This window comes from Anopheles funestus, chromosome 3RL (assembly GCF_943734845.2).
Source record: "Anopheles funestus chromosome 3RL, idAnoFuneDA-416_04, whole genome shotgun sequence".
Lineage (NCBI taxonomy): Eukaryota > Metazoa > Arthropoda > Insecta > Diptera > Culicidae > Anopheles > Anopheles funestus.
The window spans coordinates 36125906-36139962 of record NC_064599.1 but is presented as its reverse complement, the minus strand read 5'-3'; the positions used below and the strand labels follow the sequence as shown (position 1 = coordinate 36139962).

Below are 14057 nucleotides of genomic sequence, written 5' to 3'. Positions count from 1 at the left end.
AGAGCGAGAAAACAACGAGCGTTAAAAATTGGGGAAATCACAACATGATCTAAACACTCGCGTCCAACTAGCAAACCAATCTGTACGAATGGATCAGTTTCTCTGTTTCTTTCTGTTTTCTTCATTTCCACGCTGTTGTATAATTTTTGGACACCGAACCCGGGCCATCTTCCTAACGATTGCCATCAAATTTTATCGATTCTGATTAATGTATCGAAAGGTGGAATCTTACAAATGGGGCCGGAAGATCGTTGCATAAGCGCGATCGCAATCGTGCCCGAGCGCCAGGCGGCGGAACTCGATTGATTGGTACAATTTTATTCGAATTGCAGCACGCCTACCGAGCGCGGGCCCTTTTCCGAACCGCCAGCAGGGTATCGGATTGTTGATCGGGCTTGTTTTGCGCTTTGTGATAATTTCGTAGGTTGAACAGGGCGTCCATCAGTTAGGTTTTTCGTCCGAACGAGGATGGGGAAAAATTAAAATGGAAAAGAAAGATCCTTCACTCACTTCCGTCCGTTCGGGAGTTGATGATCGCATTTTGAGCGCCAGTTCCCCCCTGGGTAGGTTTGGCTCGATTTGGGTATCGACGTTCGCTAATCTTGCGTGAATCTTCTTCCTTCCTGTGGGCTGCCGCGTATTCCAGCGGGCGGCTTTGTTCGTTAGCGTTCGTTTGCATTTCCGGTGCCGGAGGAGTTTAACACCGAGTGGAAACCGGCGAGGAAGAGAACTCGCCGTTTAATCGTTCCGACGATTAGTGGAAAATTTAGCTTCTCGCGATCGAACGTCGTTGAATGGTGAAAATCGAGGAAACGACGCAAAAAAAAATGTAGAAGGCTCCCCAAAGACCCAAACGGACGATTAATTGATTGCATGACAAATTACTTCCCGCCCAGCTGTCCCAGAATGCCGGATCGATCGGTGCCGACTTTTTTTTATCGCGTTGTGTTTGCTGGTTTGGCAAGATTGAGATATCGTTATATCCGGCTGTAGGGTATTTTATCCCTCAGTCTGTCTGTTTCTCTCCATCGATGGAATCAGATTGGAGTCATCCATGAAGTTTTTTTTCCTCTTCTCCTAGTGCCTTCTGACCAACTTCCCGCACCGCAGATTCCTTACCGAACCTTCCCAGCTGTGGTAAAGGGCTACGGTGTAGAATTACGAGTCGCGCGAACAACCATTCGTAGCCACAATCGGTTTTCTAAACGTGACTTCTTGAAGCGAATGCTCTCACGGTTCGCGGGTACGCGTACTACGTATGCAATCTGATACTGGCACGCTGCGGTGGAAATTCAATGCGTTAGTGGCGTAACGAAAAATAGAAAAAAGGGGTTTAAGTGGCGGGTGATGGAAGCCTCGAGTGTGACACATTAAGGTCCGTCTAAGATTTGGTCCGATTGACGCACGTTTTTAGTAAACGGACAAATCTCGCATGTTTACAGTTAATGCTTTTAATGTAAAATTAGTTTAATTTTAGAATTGTTTGTTGTACAAAGAAAACTGTGAGATAAGGGCGGCCGGGTGGTGTGATGTGATGTGATAAACTGCGCCGGCCCACAAAGCAGGACTAAGGATCAAACCCCATCCGGACCCCCGGAACATGGATTGACTATTCTGCTACGTGGTAAAATAAGTCTTAATACAGCCAGGCTGTTCTAACCGAGCAAAAAAAAAACAACCGTGGGATTAACAATTAAGCGTCTAATACGAAAGTTAAAACTGGACAAAGAAAGATAAGTATCCAGTTAAAAGGTACTCGACTAATCGGCGTTCCACTGATAAAGAATTTTATATGATCATTGTAGGCGGCACTGTCGGAACAATTGAATTCTTGGAGCTCAATCGAACAGAAAGGCAAACATCTTTCACTCTAGTTATGATGACGGGTGAATTGATGAATTTGAAAAAAAATTAATCAGTAACTAATTTTTAGTGAGGATATTTATTTACATGATTATGCTTTAGCTAGGCTTAGTATGGCTTTAGTAAGACTATAAATAAGAGTTAATATGAAAAGCATTATTTATCTTACCTTGTTCGGTATCTCGTAGGCTTTGTGTCGTTTTCCGTAAAAAATGTTGTTATGATCTTTCAACTGTTTCCTCCTGTAAGAAAAAAAAGTATAACAATTTAAAATAAAAAAAGATGATACATGTAAATGATGATTAAAACAAACAAGTTACACATAAGCATCTAAAAACCTCTAAATCTAAAAATTGTTGTAAAACAAGATGATGTCGCTAGTGTTCATAACCAAATAACATACATTTTCGTAACAAAAGAGTATGTCAAAAAAAATCGCAACAAAAACAAGAAAACGCATGAATGAAAGCGAAACAAGTTAGCTAAACCACTGGGAATATGGTGTCACGCAAAATGAGTTCCGTTGTAAATCCGGTAAGTCTCACCGGAATCTCCCGCCGAACGCAAAGAACAGTTAGCCCACAGCAAACTGGCAAACAACCGCATACATTGTGGAGATACCCGTGGTGTGTGTGTGGAAAAAGCAACGTAAAAAGGTGAAAAACAATAGGAAACAATAAACTTTTTACGTCTTCTTTTACTTTGGGCCTGTCGGCCGCTGGGAACTGCGTTGTGATGTAAACACTTCCAAAATCACATTTACTGATTACTTCATTTACGGACGTGCGGATCAAACAAGCGAAATTACCGACCGTGGTAGTAGTTTTTGGTGGTGTTGTCTAAAGAACTGACCGTGGGTGTGATGCTCGCTTGGTGCGTGGAAATTATGGAACGTTGGGAAATGGGATGAAGCTGCAAAGATGGGCGATGGGGAAAAATGATACAGAAAACCTTCACTTTCATCTCAACTTTTTTTCTCGTATTCGAGCCTTTGGTACACGTGGGATGTTGTCAGGCACATGGAAATCCCTTCAACAAGCACGGCGGGAAAGGAAAATTATAGTGATACAGTGATGGGGTAGTCGTTTCAGCTGCTTTTCGGTTCCGTCCCAGTTGGGAGACAGCTTCCAAAAAGGTACGGGGCGGGAGGTTTTGTTTTGGAGTTGTTGATGCAGGTTATAAAATCACTGGCAGGGTGTTTAGAGTTACGAGCGATAAGTGGGCACACGCTTTAGGGGAACCGTAGCCGTAATGGTTTGCCCAATTTCCGCGATAAGCACGACAAAGTGTTCAAATAAATATAGTGACAGGTTAAGAATATGGACCGAAATTGCATCCTTCGCTGCATAGTTCACTGATAAAGTATGCTAAATCGAGATAATGTTGGTTTGCTACGACCATTCCAGGAAAGGTGGCCGTTTGCTTTCCCGCTCGGTTCCTGCTATTGCTAAAGGGATGGACGACCAAAGGCACAAAAGCCTAGTGTTCGCTACTGGAGGTCCACAATTTTCTGGAAGCCTTGCGTCAGCGATGTCTCAGTTCCCGTTCCCGGGTGGGCGATAAGTATGATCATTAACCACCTTGTTGATTACTCCCACAATCGATATTAGGTTAGCATCCAGATCACAGTCGGTCTCGTTAGCGGAAGAGAAAAGTAGCACCGAAGGCAAACGTCAACGTAGTGGTTACAGAGGGCGTATTTAGAAAGGTGGACGGGTACTTTTTGGTGCAGCTGAGCGTATTAGGAAAGTGGCGAATTATAGCTTTCAGCGATACTGTTAGGGTTTGTTGTTACGTTTTAGTTAAATGATTGTTTTGTTAAAAAAAGACTATTCGAGAGACGTCTATTGTCATTTGCTTTGTAACTTGCTGACTTTTATAAACACATAATTAATGGTGGATGTATTTATAATTATTTTGAGGAGGAAGTTTATCTATTTACTGCTCAAAAATTTATTTAGTTTTTGCTTGTAAAATAACGTTTATAATAAGTAGAAGATGTTTTCAATGTAAAATTTTAGAGATTTTCAAAATATTTCATCAATGGACGCAAAAAGACATGAATGAAGTAAATCTTCAAGAAAAAACTAAGAAAAAAAATAAAATGTCTTTTTGCACATGTTTGTACAATGAATAATCGAATCTAGCTTGGATGGAACCCGATTTTTAGTTTTGTTTGCTAAATAAATTACTTGAAGGTAAAAAAAGCACACCCATCCATGCCGTACTATTGTCTATTTGTTGCGGTATTGTAAAGTGTGCTAAAAACTTCTTCTCACACACAACGGTACGTTCGTGTATCTACATGTTTTTGCCATAATACGTCACCTCATCGTAGCGTAACCGTGGCAAAATGAGATCTGGTTTGAAATTAATTCACCCATCCAAACTAAAAGTTGAACAACACGTTACGGGTGTCTTGTAGATTCGAGAGTACAGACAAGACAATGTCGTCTCCCAAACCGGGTCCAGCAGCATTAGGTTCCGGTTGTCCAGAATTCGTTGCGCACACGGTTACCTTAGATTAATGAAAACTTCAAACTTTTATTGGAAAGAAATGTTTTCGTGTCGCTAGATTTTTTCTTCTCTGTTGCTTGAAAGAGAGGTGAATTTGCACAAAAAAGTAGGACCGAAGAAATTAGTCCACAGAGATGAAAAAAAAACAGAACTGTTCCTCTAGTGCGTGTTTGTGTGTACAAGTTTTGAATGCGTTCAACAAATGTCTACCATCGCGATTCATCTTCGGTAAAGGGAAATTGAAAAAAAAATGGCACTGAAACAAGAGCATCGAGTTTCTAAATGTCCTACGAATTGGGGGTGGTACTTTCGGAATCGAGCAGAGCGGTGAAAATTGTAATTTCATCCCATTCTGTACCCTGCGCCCGTCGCACATCATTTCGTTCGATTAACGATAAACAAAGTTGTCACGACTTTGTGCCGTTCGGCAGGGCGAAATCGAATCGATCCTTCTATGGAAGAGAAAGAGGCACCAATACGTGTGTGTGACAGGCGCGGCCAAAAGCCAAGGCGAAGAAGGCGCCCAGCTCGAAAGCGTAGCGTGACATGCTCGAGGGGTGTCCTCTCATTTCAGGGACCGTCCCAAAAATAGTTCCGGTGACGATCGTGAACCAATGTACAAGACTCGGGAAGGTGTATCACCGCATTGTGGTTTATTGTGTGTACAGGGTAATGGCCGTTTTCCCCCCAACATTGTGGCTATCGGAAAAGTGTTTCCCTGGGCTAGTTCCTTTTTTGCGGAGTAACCGATCCTTACGTTTTCCAGAATGGTTACGGATGGGGGAGTTTACTGTTGTACCGTTTGTCTGTTGTCCAAGTAATGTCAGTTTAAAATTCATTACGGAACACTCATGTTTGGCTCTGGCAACTTACACCCGAAGGCTATCAAAGAGTGCCTTTTGTATCACCGCACAGTGAGATCAATAAATTCGACGGTTTAATATTCGTACATGATTTAATTATGCGCCTTTACCGGGCGCATATCGTGACTTGCACGGAAAGTTGCGGTGAGTGTGCCATAATTTCTTAGGAATGTCGCACGACTCGTGCAGCCAATGAGTGAACCAAGATGGAATAAGATAGTTCGATAGAAATGCTTGTCCCTACTAGTCTGTTGTCCGAAAGGAAACGATCTCGTTCAAATAAATGTGGAATATTAAGCACAGTTAATGTTGGCTAGGATCTTCGCTCTCCGTATTGATCTGAAACGAGGTAATTGAGAACAATGTGGTAAACCTCAAATAGAGACACGATATTTAGGCAGTGGATTGTCTGAACAACATTAATACACCAAGTGTAAGCAAATGCTTTAACAATACACGTACTTGGAAGGGCGATTTGTGGACAACAATGATTTCTTGTTTAAGATAATGTGCCTCCTTCCATTTGGGAGAGCATTCAGCGACCGAAAACAGGGCCATTAAAAACAAACGACTGCAGGAAGTTGGCCAGCGATTGCTTTGCTCGAGGCACTCGCGTGAAGAAACGCAAACGCCAACTCTTTCCTATCCACCTGGTATATGATCCTCTCCAGTGTCCAGTGTTTGAAGGAGAAATTATCCGTACGATTGAACGTGGAAAGTCTTTCACGCTGTGCCCCTTGGCAAACAGTACCGACATAGCGTTTATAGTTAGATCTTGGGCGCTGGGTAGCATAAGGTAGCCGACCACCGCCCGCCAGAGCTGGAACTTTGAGCAGTTCCACCCAGTGTCCAGGTAGTGTGTCTTCTGGATCGTCTCGTTTGTTTTCTTGGGACCCCAATAAGGCCACGCGGAATCAAGTACCATTACGACGAGTCGCTACCGACACTACGCGACGGATGAGGGTGGTAACGAAGGCATCTTGGGACTTGCAATTTACGCGCCAGCAAGTTCGTTTGTGCGATCGTTACAGAAGCCGCAGACGACATCGTCCGGCTGTGTCTAGTTCGGAGATGGCGCAAATGCGCGTATGGAGATGATGGGTCGACCACCTTCGATGCGTTACTTTCTACGCTCAATTTACGGACATTGCAACCGGTGAACCGACGACTTGTGATGGGAGTTCCTGCCGTGATTGAAGCACGTGACTCACGGTGCTAGTGTTTGTTGGCAGTAGTTACCGAGCAGATCGGTCTGGAATGCACGCAACAGAAATTGGTCTGAAATGGGCCCTGCGCCAAACATGATGATGATGATTATTAGTTCGCTCTGTGCGTGTTGAGTCATGATGGAGGTATATATTTGTTTCCCCGTTTTGTAAAAAAAATGTCATTTATGCCGTGTTTGCAAAATCATAAATTGTACACACGCACACACATGATGTGAGTGTGTGTGTAATAATAATATAAATTTCGTACGCTGCAGAGATGAGCACGAAAGTGAATTTGGACGACGATGTCTTAAGAGTTTAATGCTTCTCAAGGACAGTTAAGGGTAGGTAGCTTTTATGGACAAGCATTAGTATTTTATATGAATTTTAACTAGTTTCTGGAACGATGAATCCCATTCAGCATGAAGGGAGGGAGCATGAGAAAGATCCCAAAGATCACAATGATAGATGATGACAGTCTAGATATGGTCATGTTTTCGCCACAGTTTGAGCAATCAGCAAACAACCATCTAAGCGCTATCTGGCTTCCACTGTACGTGCTTAAGCCATTTTCTTGATGACAGGCAGAAGGCGCAGCAAAACGCCCGGAGGGCATATCGAAATATGACACTGGTCGACCCGAAACGGTAAGGCTCGCCTGTCAGTCCGCGGCACGATCGGTGAAGCGAGCAAACTCGGAAGTGTTTACCAACTCCAGGTGGTTACATATCGTCATGTCGGGCGGTTGGTCGCTTTTTTCCCCGTTTCGCCGTTGTACTGCGGTGCACTTTGCCTGGAGAGTTGACGTCAAAGAAAAAGGCCCCCAAGGGAAATAAAATGGTTTTTTTTTCTACTATGACCGTGCGACAGAATTGGCGTTCTTCATCGGTTTAAACGCTTAAGCGGTTGGGGTCAACAAAACCGCCACATCACTGAAGGAAATCGGGAAGATGATCGGGAACTTCAATCGTCGTTACGGGAAGGTTGTGTACGGTGCACAGTCGTGATATCAATTTTGGTTGTAGTCTTTGAGCTTTGAATAATATTCAATTGAAAGAACGCGCCAGAGTGCAATGAGCATTAGGCAGCATAAGCTTGCCGGTCGGACCATGCTCCATGGGAAACGGTGTGGGAAAATTGAATTCTTCGTATAATAAGACGATTTGTTTAACATGGCGACATTAGTCAGAGTGGGTCAGCGAAAGAAAAAGCCATAGAAAGGCGATTATTATTTTTGACATTCGAGCGAAAAGGGTAAAGTTGAGCGAGCGAAAAACTTTCTTCTGCTGCAAACTTGGAAGAATCGGTAAAAAAATTCATAAATTTCCTAAAGTTTATTGCATTGGTCTATGTTAAAAATAAAAGTCTACTACGTCTCTTGACTAGCATTCCAACAAATCATAGAAAAGAACGTTTTATAAGATCTTTTATACTTTTTTTAATGCAGGTGCTAAAGGCAATGGTACGTAGTGCAGAGTAACAGTGCACATCTCTTAAATGAAGATTTTCATAGATCATAGCCATCAGTTTGGCAATGTATAGAAAAGCTTTAAATGAATAGATACACCATTCTCTTTCTTGTCGTGCTCCTTGCGTAGTATGAAATACGCCGCAAGGCCATCTGTTTAGCTGGATTATTTAAAATTAATAGTAACCATCCTGCTTAAGCAATATTAAGTGCAGCTAATAAGAAGGTCAATGGAGCAGCACGACGACCTGAATCGCCTAAAATTACTACCGTTCGTCATGGCGTGACAGGAAGCGATCTTATTCTTCTTCTCCCTTTTACATGCATTTTAGTTTGGAGGCTAGTATAGTGTAAGCGTTTAATGTTTTGGGTCCACTCAACTCCTTTCACGCCACACCGACCGGGCTTTTGAGAACCGGGAACCTGTACCCGGGAATGGCGTATCGTGCCGCCCGAAAGAAAGGCGGGAAAAGCTGTGAAATCTAATTAAAGATCAATTATAATCCCCTTAGCTGAGGTAATGGTGGTTGTTGCAGTACGGTTGGAATTGGCTTTCAGCTCGTGCTGGGTAAGCGAAACCACTCCGTAAAGGTACGACGTTGCGTACGTATAAATTTACACTTTAAAGCAACGATCGTGCACGGGTAAAGGTCGATCGAGATTATTAAATTGCCACCTTTTTCGAAGTGTGCAAAGATCGCGAACAGGTACGCGTGGGACGACTGTATGCAAATGTTACACTGCGTGAAGAGATGCAATCACTTGCACAACAAGGACGCTCTATATTTGGGTAACGCTGTGTACCGGAACAAATTCGACATAAAACTTTTCGCACACAGGATGTTTGGGAACGAATATAGCCGGTGTGAGCAGTGATTGAGGTCGAGATTAGCAAGGCTTATAGAAATCGAACGATGCAATAAAATCACCCACTCGTTGGATTAAGCCCGATCAAAGGCGGAAACGGTTCGGACAAATCGAAACCTTCGATGAAAGGCCGACCGACCAATTTAGGCAGTTTCACTAAGGTTTGAAATTTCACTCTAGCGCAAAAATTGATGTCTAAATTAGTACCGCCTCCAATCATGTCGTGTACTACTCGATATCCTCATCAGGTTTGTCAATTTTTTGTTGTTGCCATCCCTTAAAAATCCCAACTTCATTACATTTCACCATTTGCTGCCTGGTGTGGGGCACAATTTAAGGGTAAAAAATCACCAACACATATGGATGGCGAGTCGTAAACCGTGTGTCGAAAATGGGCATACCACTCGTATAGGGGTATGTGATATCTACGCAGCAGTACGCTGCACATTACGGTGCGTAATCGAATCGGCTCATCAAGCAATTCAAATCTGCGCTCATCGTGTGTTACGTGCTGTTTGCGTGTGCGTGTAGTTTTTTTTTTGTAACCTTCCTGCACACTCCGGAAAGATCGATTGAGGGGTGGGATCAGGGGCAAAATTGAGAAGAAAAAGGGTGAGAGGAAAAACAAAAGCACTACAGATGATGAGTGTTTTTGTTTGCCAGTTAGCTCGTTTGGTGATTTCCTCTGACGAATTGTGAAGCAGCATGTTTGATGTTGCGTTCCTTCGACAGATTTAAAAGCCAGCAAAAACTACGTATTTATGGTTCACTTATATTTGAATGATTGGTTGATGAATATTGATTACCGTAAGCTTTGAAACAGTGGAAACGAGGGTAGTTTAAAAACCGCATGGAGCTGGTGATTGAAGGATCCTTCCGTGAGGAGGTAATCAAGATGATTGTAGGAAAAAATGATGGAATGATCACAGTGTCTGTAACAATTGTCTTGAATTTTAATTTTCAAACCTATGATAGGATGTTTATATCCGAATTACCAACACTATACTTTTATACTAAAGTTGAAATATTTAATAAAAATTTTGGATTATATGAAACATTCAGAAGCTCATCAGAACAATGCTAATATAACTTTGATGGATTAGATTAGATTGTAAGATGGCTAACAGTTAAGGTAATTAATATTTTGACTAATAATTTAAGAAAGAGAATTGAAAATAACATCCAATAGCTTCTAAATGGAACAAATGCAAGACCCTTCTATTGAAAAACTTATGGATGTAGTGGTCTACAATCTTTAAGAAATCTTCAATTAACGAAAGTCAAGCTGAGAGTGTTTATGACTTGGGATGCTGTTTCCTGATATATTAACAAACATCATCTTGATGATGGAATGGCTATACAAATGCTGTGTCTAATTTTTGTATCAATATTGATCCAACGGAATCGAAAATTTGACCATCGCGAAAATGAATTTATTCAACGATTAAAAATAAACTATCCAATAAACTAAAGACTTGGTTATTATAGCAGGTTGATAAAAAACACTTTGATTGATTAATGTTTCGGTGAGGAACGTTATATTTCACTTTTCATATAAATTGCACACAAAAGAACCTCCGGCATAAGAAGGCTTTCGTATAACGAATATTACGCTGGAGAGGATAACCTCGTTACAAAAGTGTTGATTGACTGAGAGGCGAAGAGTAGTCTCAAACCCTCTATAAATAAACGAAAAAAGAGTGCTGAAAAATACGAAAAATACAAAATATGAAAAAAAAACAAAGAAATTTAACTGGTTTGATTCATCGCTCTTCGGAACAATTGTGATGACGAAGATTTATTAAAGACAGAAAAACGGAATCAATCGTAGTTACTAACCCCTTATTAAAGCTAGAAACTCGAAGAAAAATCTTACAGCATTACAAAAAAAACAACCAACAAATGTGCCATAACGAATTGTAAATGATCAGATGTGTTTGGGTAGCAAAAAATCGTACAATCAACACCATATTCATATCACACATGCCTTCACCTAGCATCTAAGAAAGCTCAAAAGCCAGACAAAAGATACCGAAAGTGGAGTCATCTATTTTTTTTGCCATCATCTTTCACTGCAAAGCCCAAGCACCCCGTGAGATTCGCTAGTTTGTGTTGCGATTGTTCTCAGTCTCAGACTCAGTATGTTGGTCAAAAGGAAACAAAAGGTGACGAGGGACGCGATCTGGAGCGAAAGGAGGAAAAGCTGAGCCCGTGGAAGCCCACTCGCCGACAAACACGCAAAGATCTCAGCTGCTTTCGTAATGATGATTATGAGGAAGATTATGATCGATTTACAGCTTTCTTCCCAGCTTTCTTCACTACCAGCGTTCCCCGCGTTTTGGAAGCGTCGCCGTCGTCACCCCGGCATTTGTTGTGGTTGTTGTTGTGGTGTCTTCCGTCTCCGATTCCGTCCCATGCAATGAGCATTATGGAATTGTGATGCTACAATTTAACCGGCAGCCCACGGGAGGGTTGGCGAATCAAAAGAGAAGGTAGCGTAGTGATGGCCCGCCTCATCATACGAGTGAGCAGCGAAGATGGCGGTTGATGGAGGTGAAGCGATTCGAATGGCGTGCTTAGGTTGAAGATGTGACCGGCGAAAGGAAAAACTCGACACCGGCACGACGGAAACCGTCCTGGCATGTCCGTCGGGGGTCAGTCGGTGATTGGGTTGGGTAAGTGCACTTTACCGACCGGTGCCATCCTACCCAAGCAGGGGTGGCAAGTGCTCGAAAATGCTCCAAAATGTAAGCCGAACGTGCGCGGTGCGTAAGGAATGTGAACGTAAATGCATTCCACTTCCACGAGCGCAACCTGAGCTGGGCTTTAACCGAACGTGCCTACCCCCGGGAGGCGTTTTGCAGTAGCTTACACATGCGCCAGGCTTCACCTAGTGTGGAGCATCAGGGAAAAGGGCGACGCGTGACAAAAGCGCGGTTGAAAGTGAAGAGAAAAGGTCGACCTGGACCGGACAGGTGTAGGCGGGGTTCGTTGCTATTGCTGTTGTTTGTGTTTTGTTTTCGGGGGCAATAAATCTGAAACCACTTAGCTGGGACACGCACAAACAGCTCCAACAGCGGGAGAGGGTGGATTGTGCAATGTGAAGATTCACGGTAGCAACTTTGTTGCCAGCGGTGTCGAAGATGGAGTGATGTGACGCAAAAAGAAAAGATGCCGCACGGAACTGAGGAGTGTTACGGGTGAGCGAACATTTTATTAAGGCGCCGCCCTGTTCCGACCGAGCAGGACCGATGAAACAAGTTTAAGCTTCGATGTCGATTTTGCGCTAATCGAAAGTTGAAGCAAAATTAAGAAATTTCGCAAGCCACAAAAAAATTGGCACCTAACTGATGATCAGCGGTTAACAGCAAAAGGGTTGTTATGCAACGTATTGAATGGGAAATGCGAGATTCCAACGCTAATCACCTGTCGGAAGGATGGGTTGCGCGTTTCCCTTTCATTGGTGGGTTTAATACAATTAATTATCGAGAAGGGTTCCCCGGTCGTTGGATTGCCATCAAGGTGACGTGTTTGGCAAGCGCGAAGTAAAAGGATTTGTGAGGGATAATCGTGGTGATTGTGATGAAAGTTAGGATAGATTCGATTAAACGTGGGATCTGGTGTGTCGGGAGACACCAAACATTCACCGCGTGTTTTCGTTGAACGGTGGAGGAAAGTTTAACGAATTGATCCAGTCGTATTGATGATCGTGTAAATACCAAAAAAGTGTGGTGTCATTATTCTCGAAGAAAGCGCAAGGGTTAATTAGTTATGCATGTTTGCATTGAAGTGACAAGATCTTCACTAATCGAATAATCGATGATCATTTGATGCGTTTGAACACTCGAACTAACCATCCAGCCATTTTAGTAAGCATGGTTCCCGTCAATCACATTATATTTTGGTGATTAACAATTATACCTCAGTCACGATTTTTCAATACATTTTTTACAGTACGAACTTATAAAAATATTGACGTTTAATACATTTCTTTAAAATTGTTTATCACTCTCATTAGTCTGAGTCAATGTACAGTCTGATCCTCTAAAGCAGACATGTCAAACATCCGGCCCGGTCGATTACTATCTGGCTTAGGTGAGGTTTAGCTTAGAAAATGGAGGAATAATTTGTATGTGTTGTGTGTGTACTCTTTTGCACTTAAGTAACCCGCGGATTCATGAATCCACTTCCGGCTCTGATGTATAAAAATCGGAGTAATTACTCCGGAGTTGACTCCGAATTACTCGGGAGTTGGCACCGGAATACTCTGGTGCTGCACCCAATGTTAACTCCGGAGTAAGCCGTGATTTGAACTCCGGATTCAGGTTCGGCTAGTGGTCGGTCGCAGTTAGTTGAACTGATTCCTCGTTGAACTGATGAACTGATTGCAACGTTATTCTATAGTGAAGTTATTACTCCCGGAGCAGAGTCTTGGTGCGATTCGATCTAAGATCTTCGGTTCATGAATCCACGAATCGAACGTCGAGTCTCAAAGGCATGGGAACGATTTCTGACGGGTATATGATTACCTTAACAAAAGAGTTACCAAACTTAACATAAGGGTTATTTGAGTGGAACGTTTTATTTCTATTATTTTGGTGTTCTTTTTCTTCTTATTGGCTTAAGCACTTCTAAAGTTTAAGCTTTATTATTTTTGAACTGTTTTGACTTTTTAGACTTTATTTTTACCACGTAGCGAAATAGTCAGTCCTTGCACCGGGGGCTGTCAAATCTGGATGGGATGTGATACCCGGTCCTGTCGTGTGGAACTAGCGCCGATTATCACATACACCACCGAGCCGTCTCGGTACTTCAGCGGTAAACAATTCAAAAACAGTTTATGCATGACTTTTACGATCCTTTTCTGTAATTCAAATTCCAAAAACTATTAAAACATAGTCCACTTCTCCAAAGTTGTTTATCAAGTAACCATTCATAGAAAACGATTGAAACACTTGACAGTTATTGCGTGTGAACTATATTGAAACCTCAAGTTTTTTTTGCTCGGTTAGAACGGCCTGGCCGTATCAAGACTTATTTTACCACGTAGCAGGATAGTCAGTCCATGCTACGGGGGGACGGTCCGGATGGGATTTGAACCCGGTCCTGCCGTGTGGACGGGCGCCGTTTTTCACATGCACCACCGGGTCGCCCCGATGAAACCTCAATATGTTGCAATATTTTTTTTTCTTGATAATTGAACGTGTGCATTATGTCAATGTTTCATGTGGTAATATTAAAACAAATAATTATGAACATTTAATCCCTTAC

The 14057-nt window shown here is 42.5% G+C and overlaps 1 protein-coding gene across 4 annotated transcripts in view; it reads right to left on the bottom strand.

Moving 5' to 3' along the window:
* LOC125767609 (nuclear pore complex protein Nup214) overlaps positions 1–14057 on the bottom strand; it is an 83494-nt gene that overhangs the window by 53573 nt on the left and 15864 nt on the right. For all 4 annotated transcript variants that reach the window (XM_049434382.1, XM_049434381.1, XM_049434384.1 and 1 more), the window contains one exon: positions 2033–2105. The gene's annotated coding sequence lies outside the window, so the exon portion shown is untranslated. The remainder of the gene's footprint in view (positions 1–2032; positions 2106–14057) is intronic.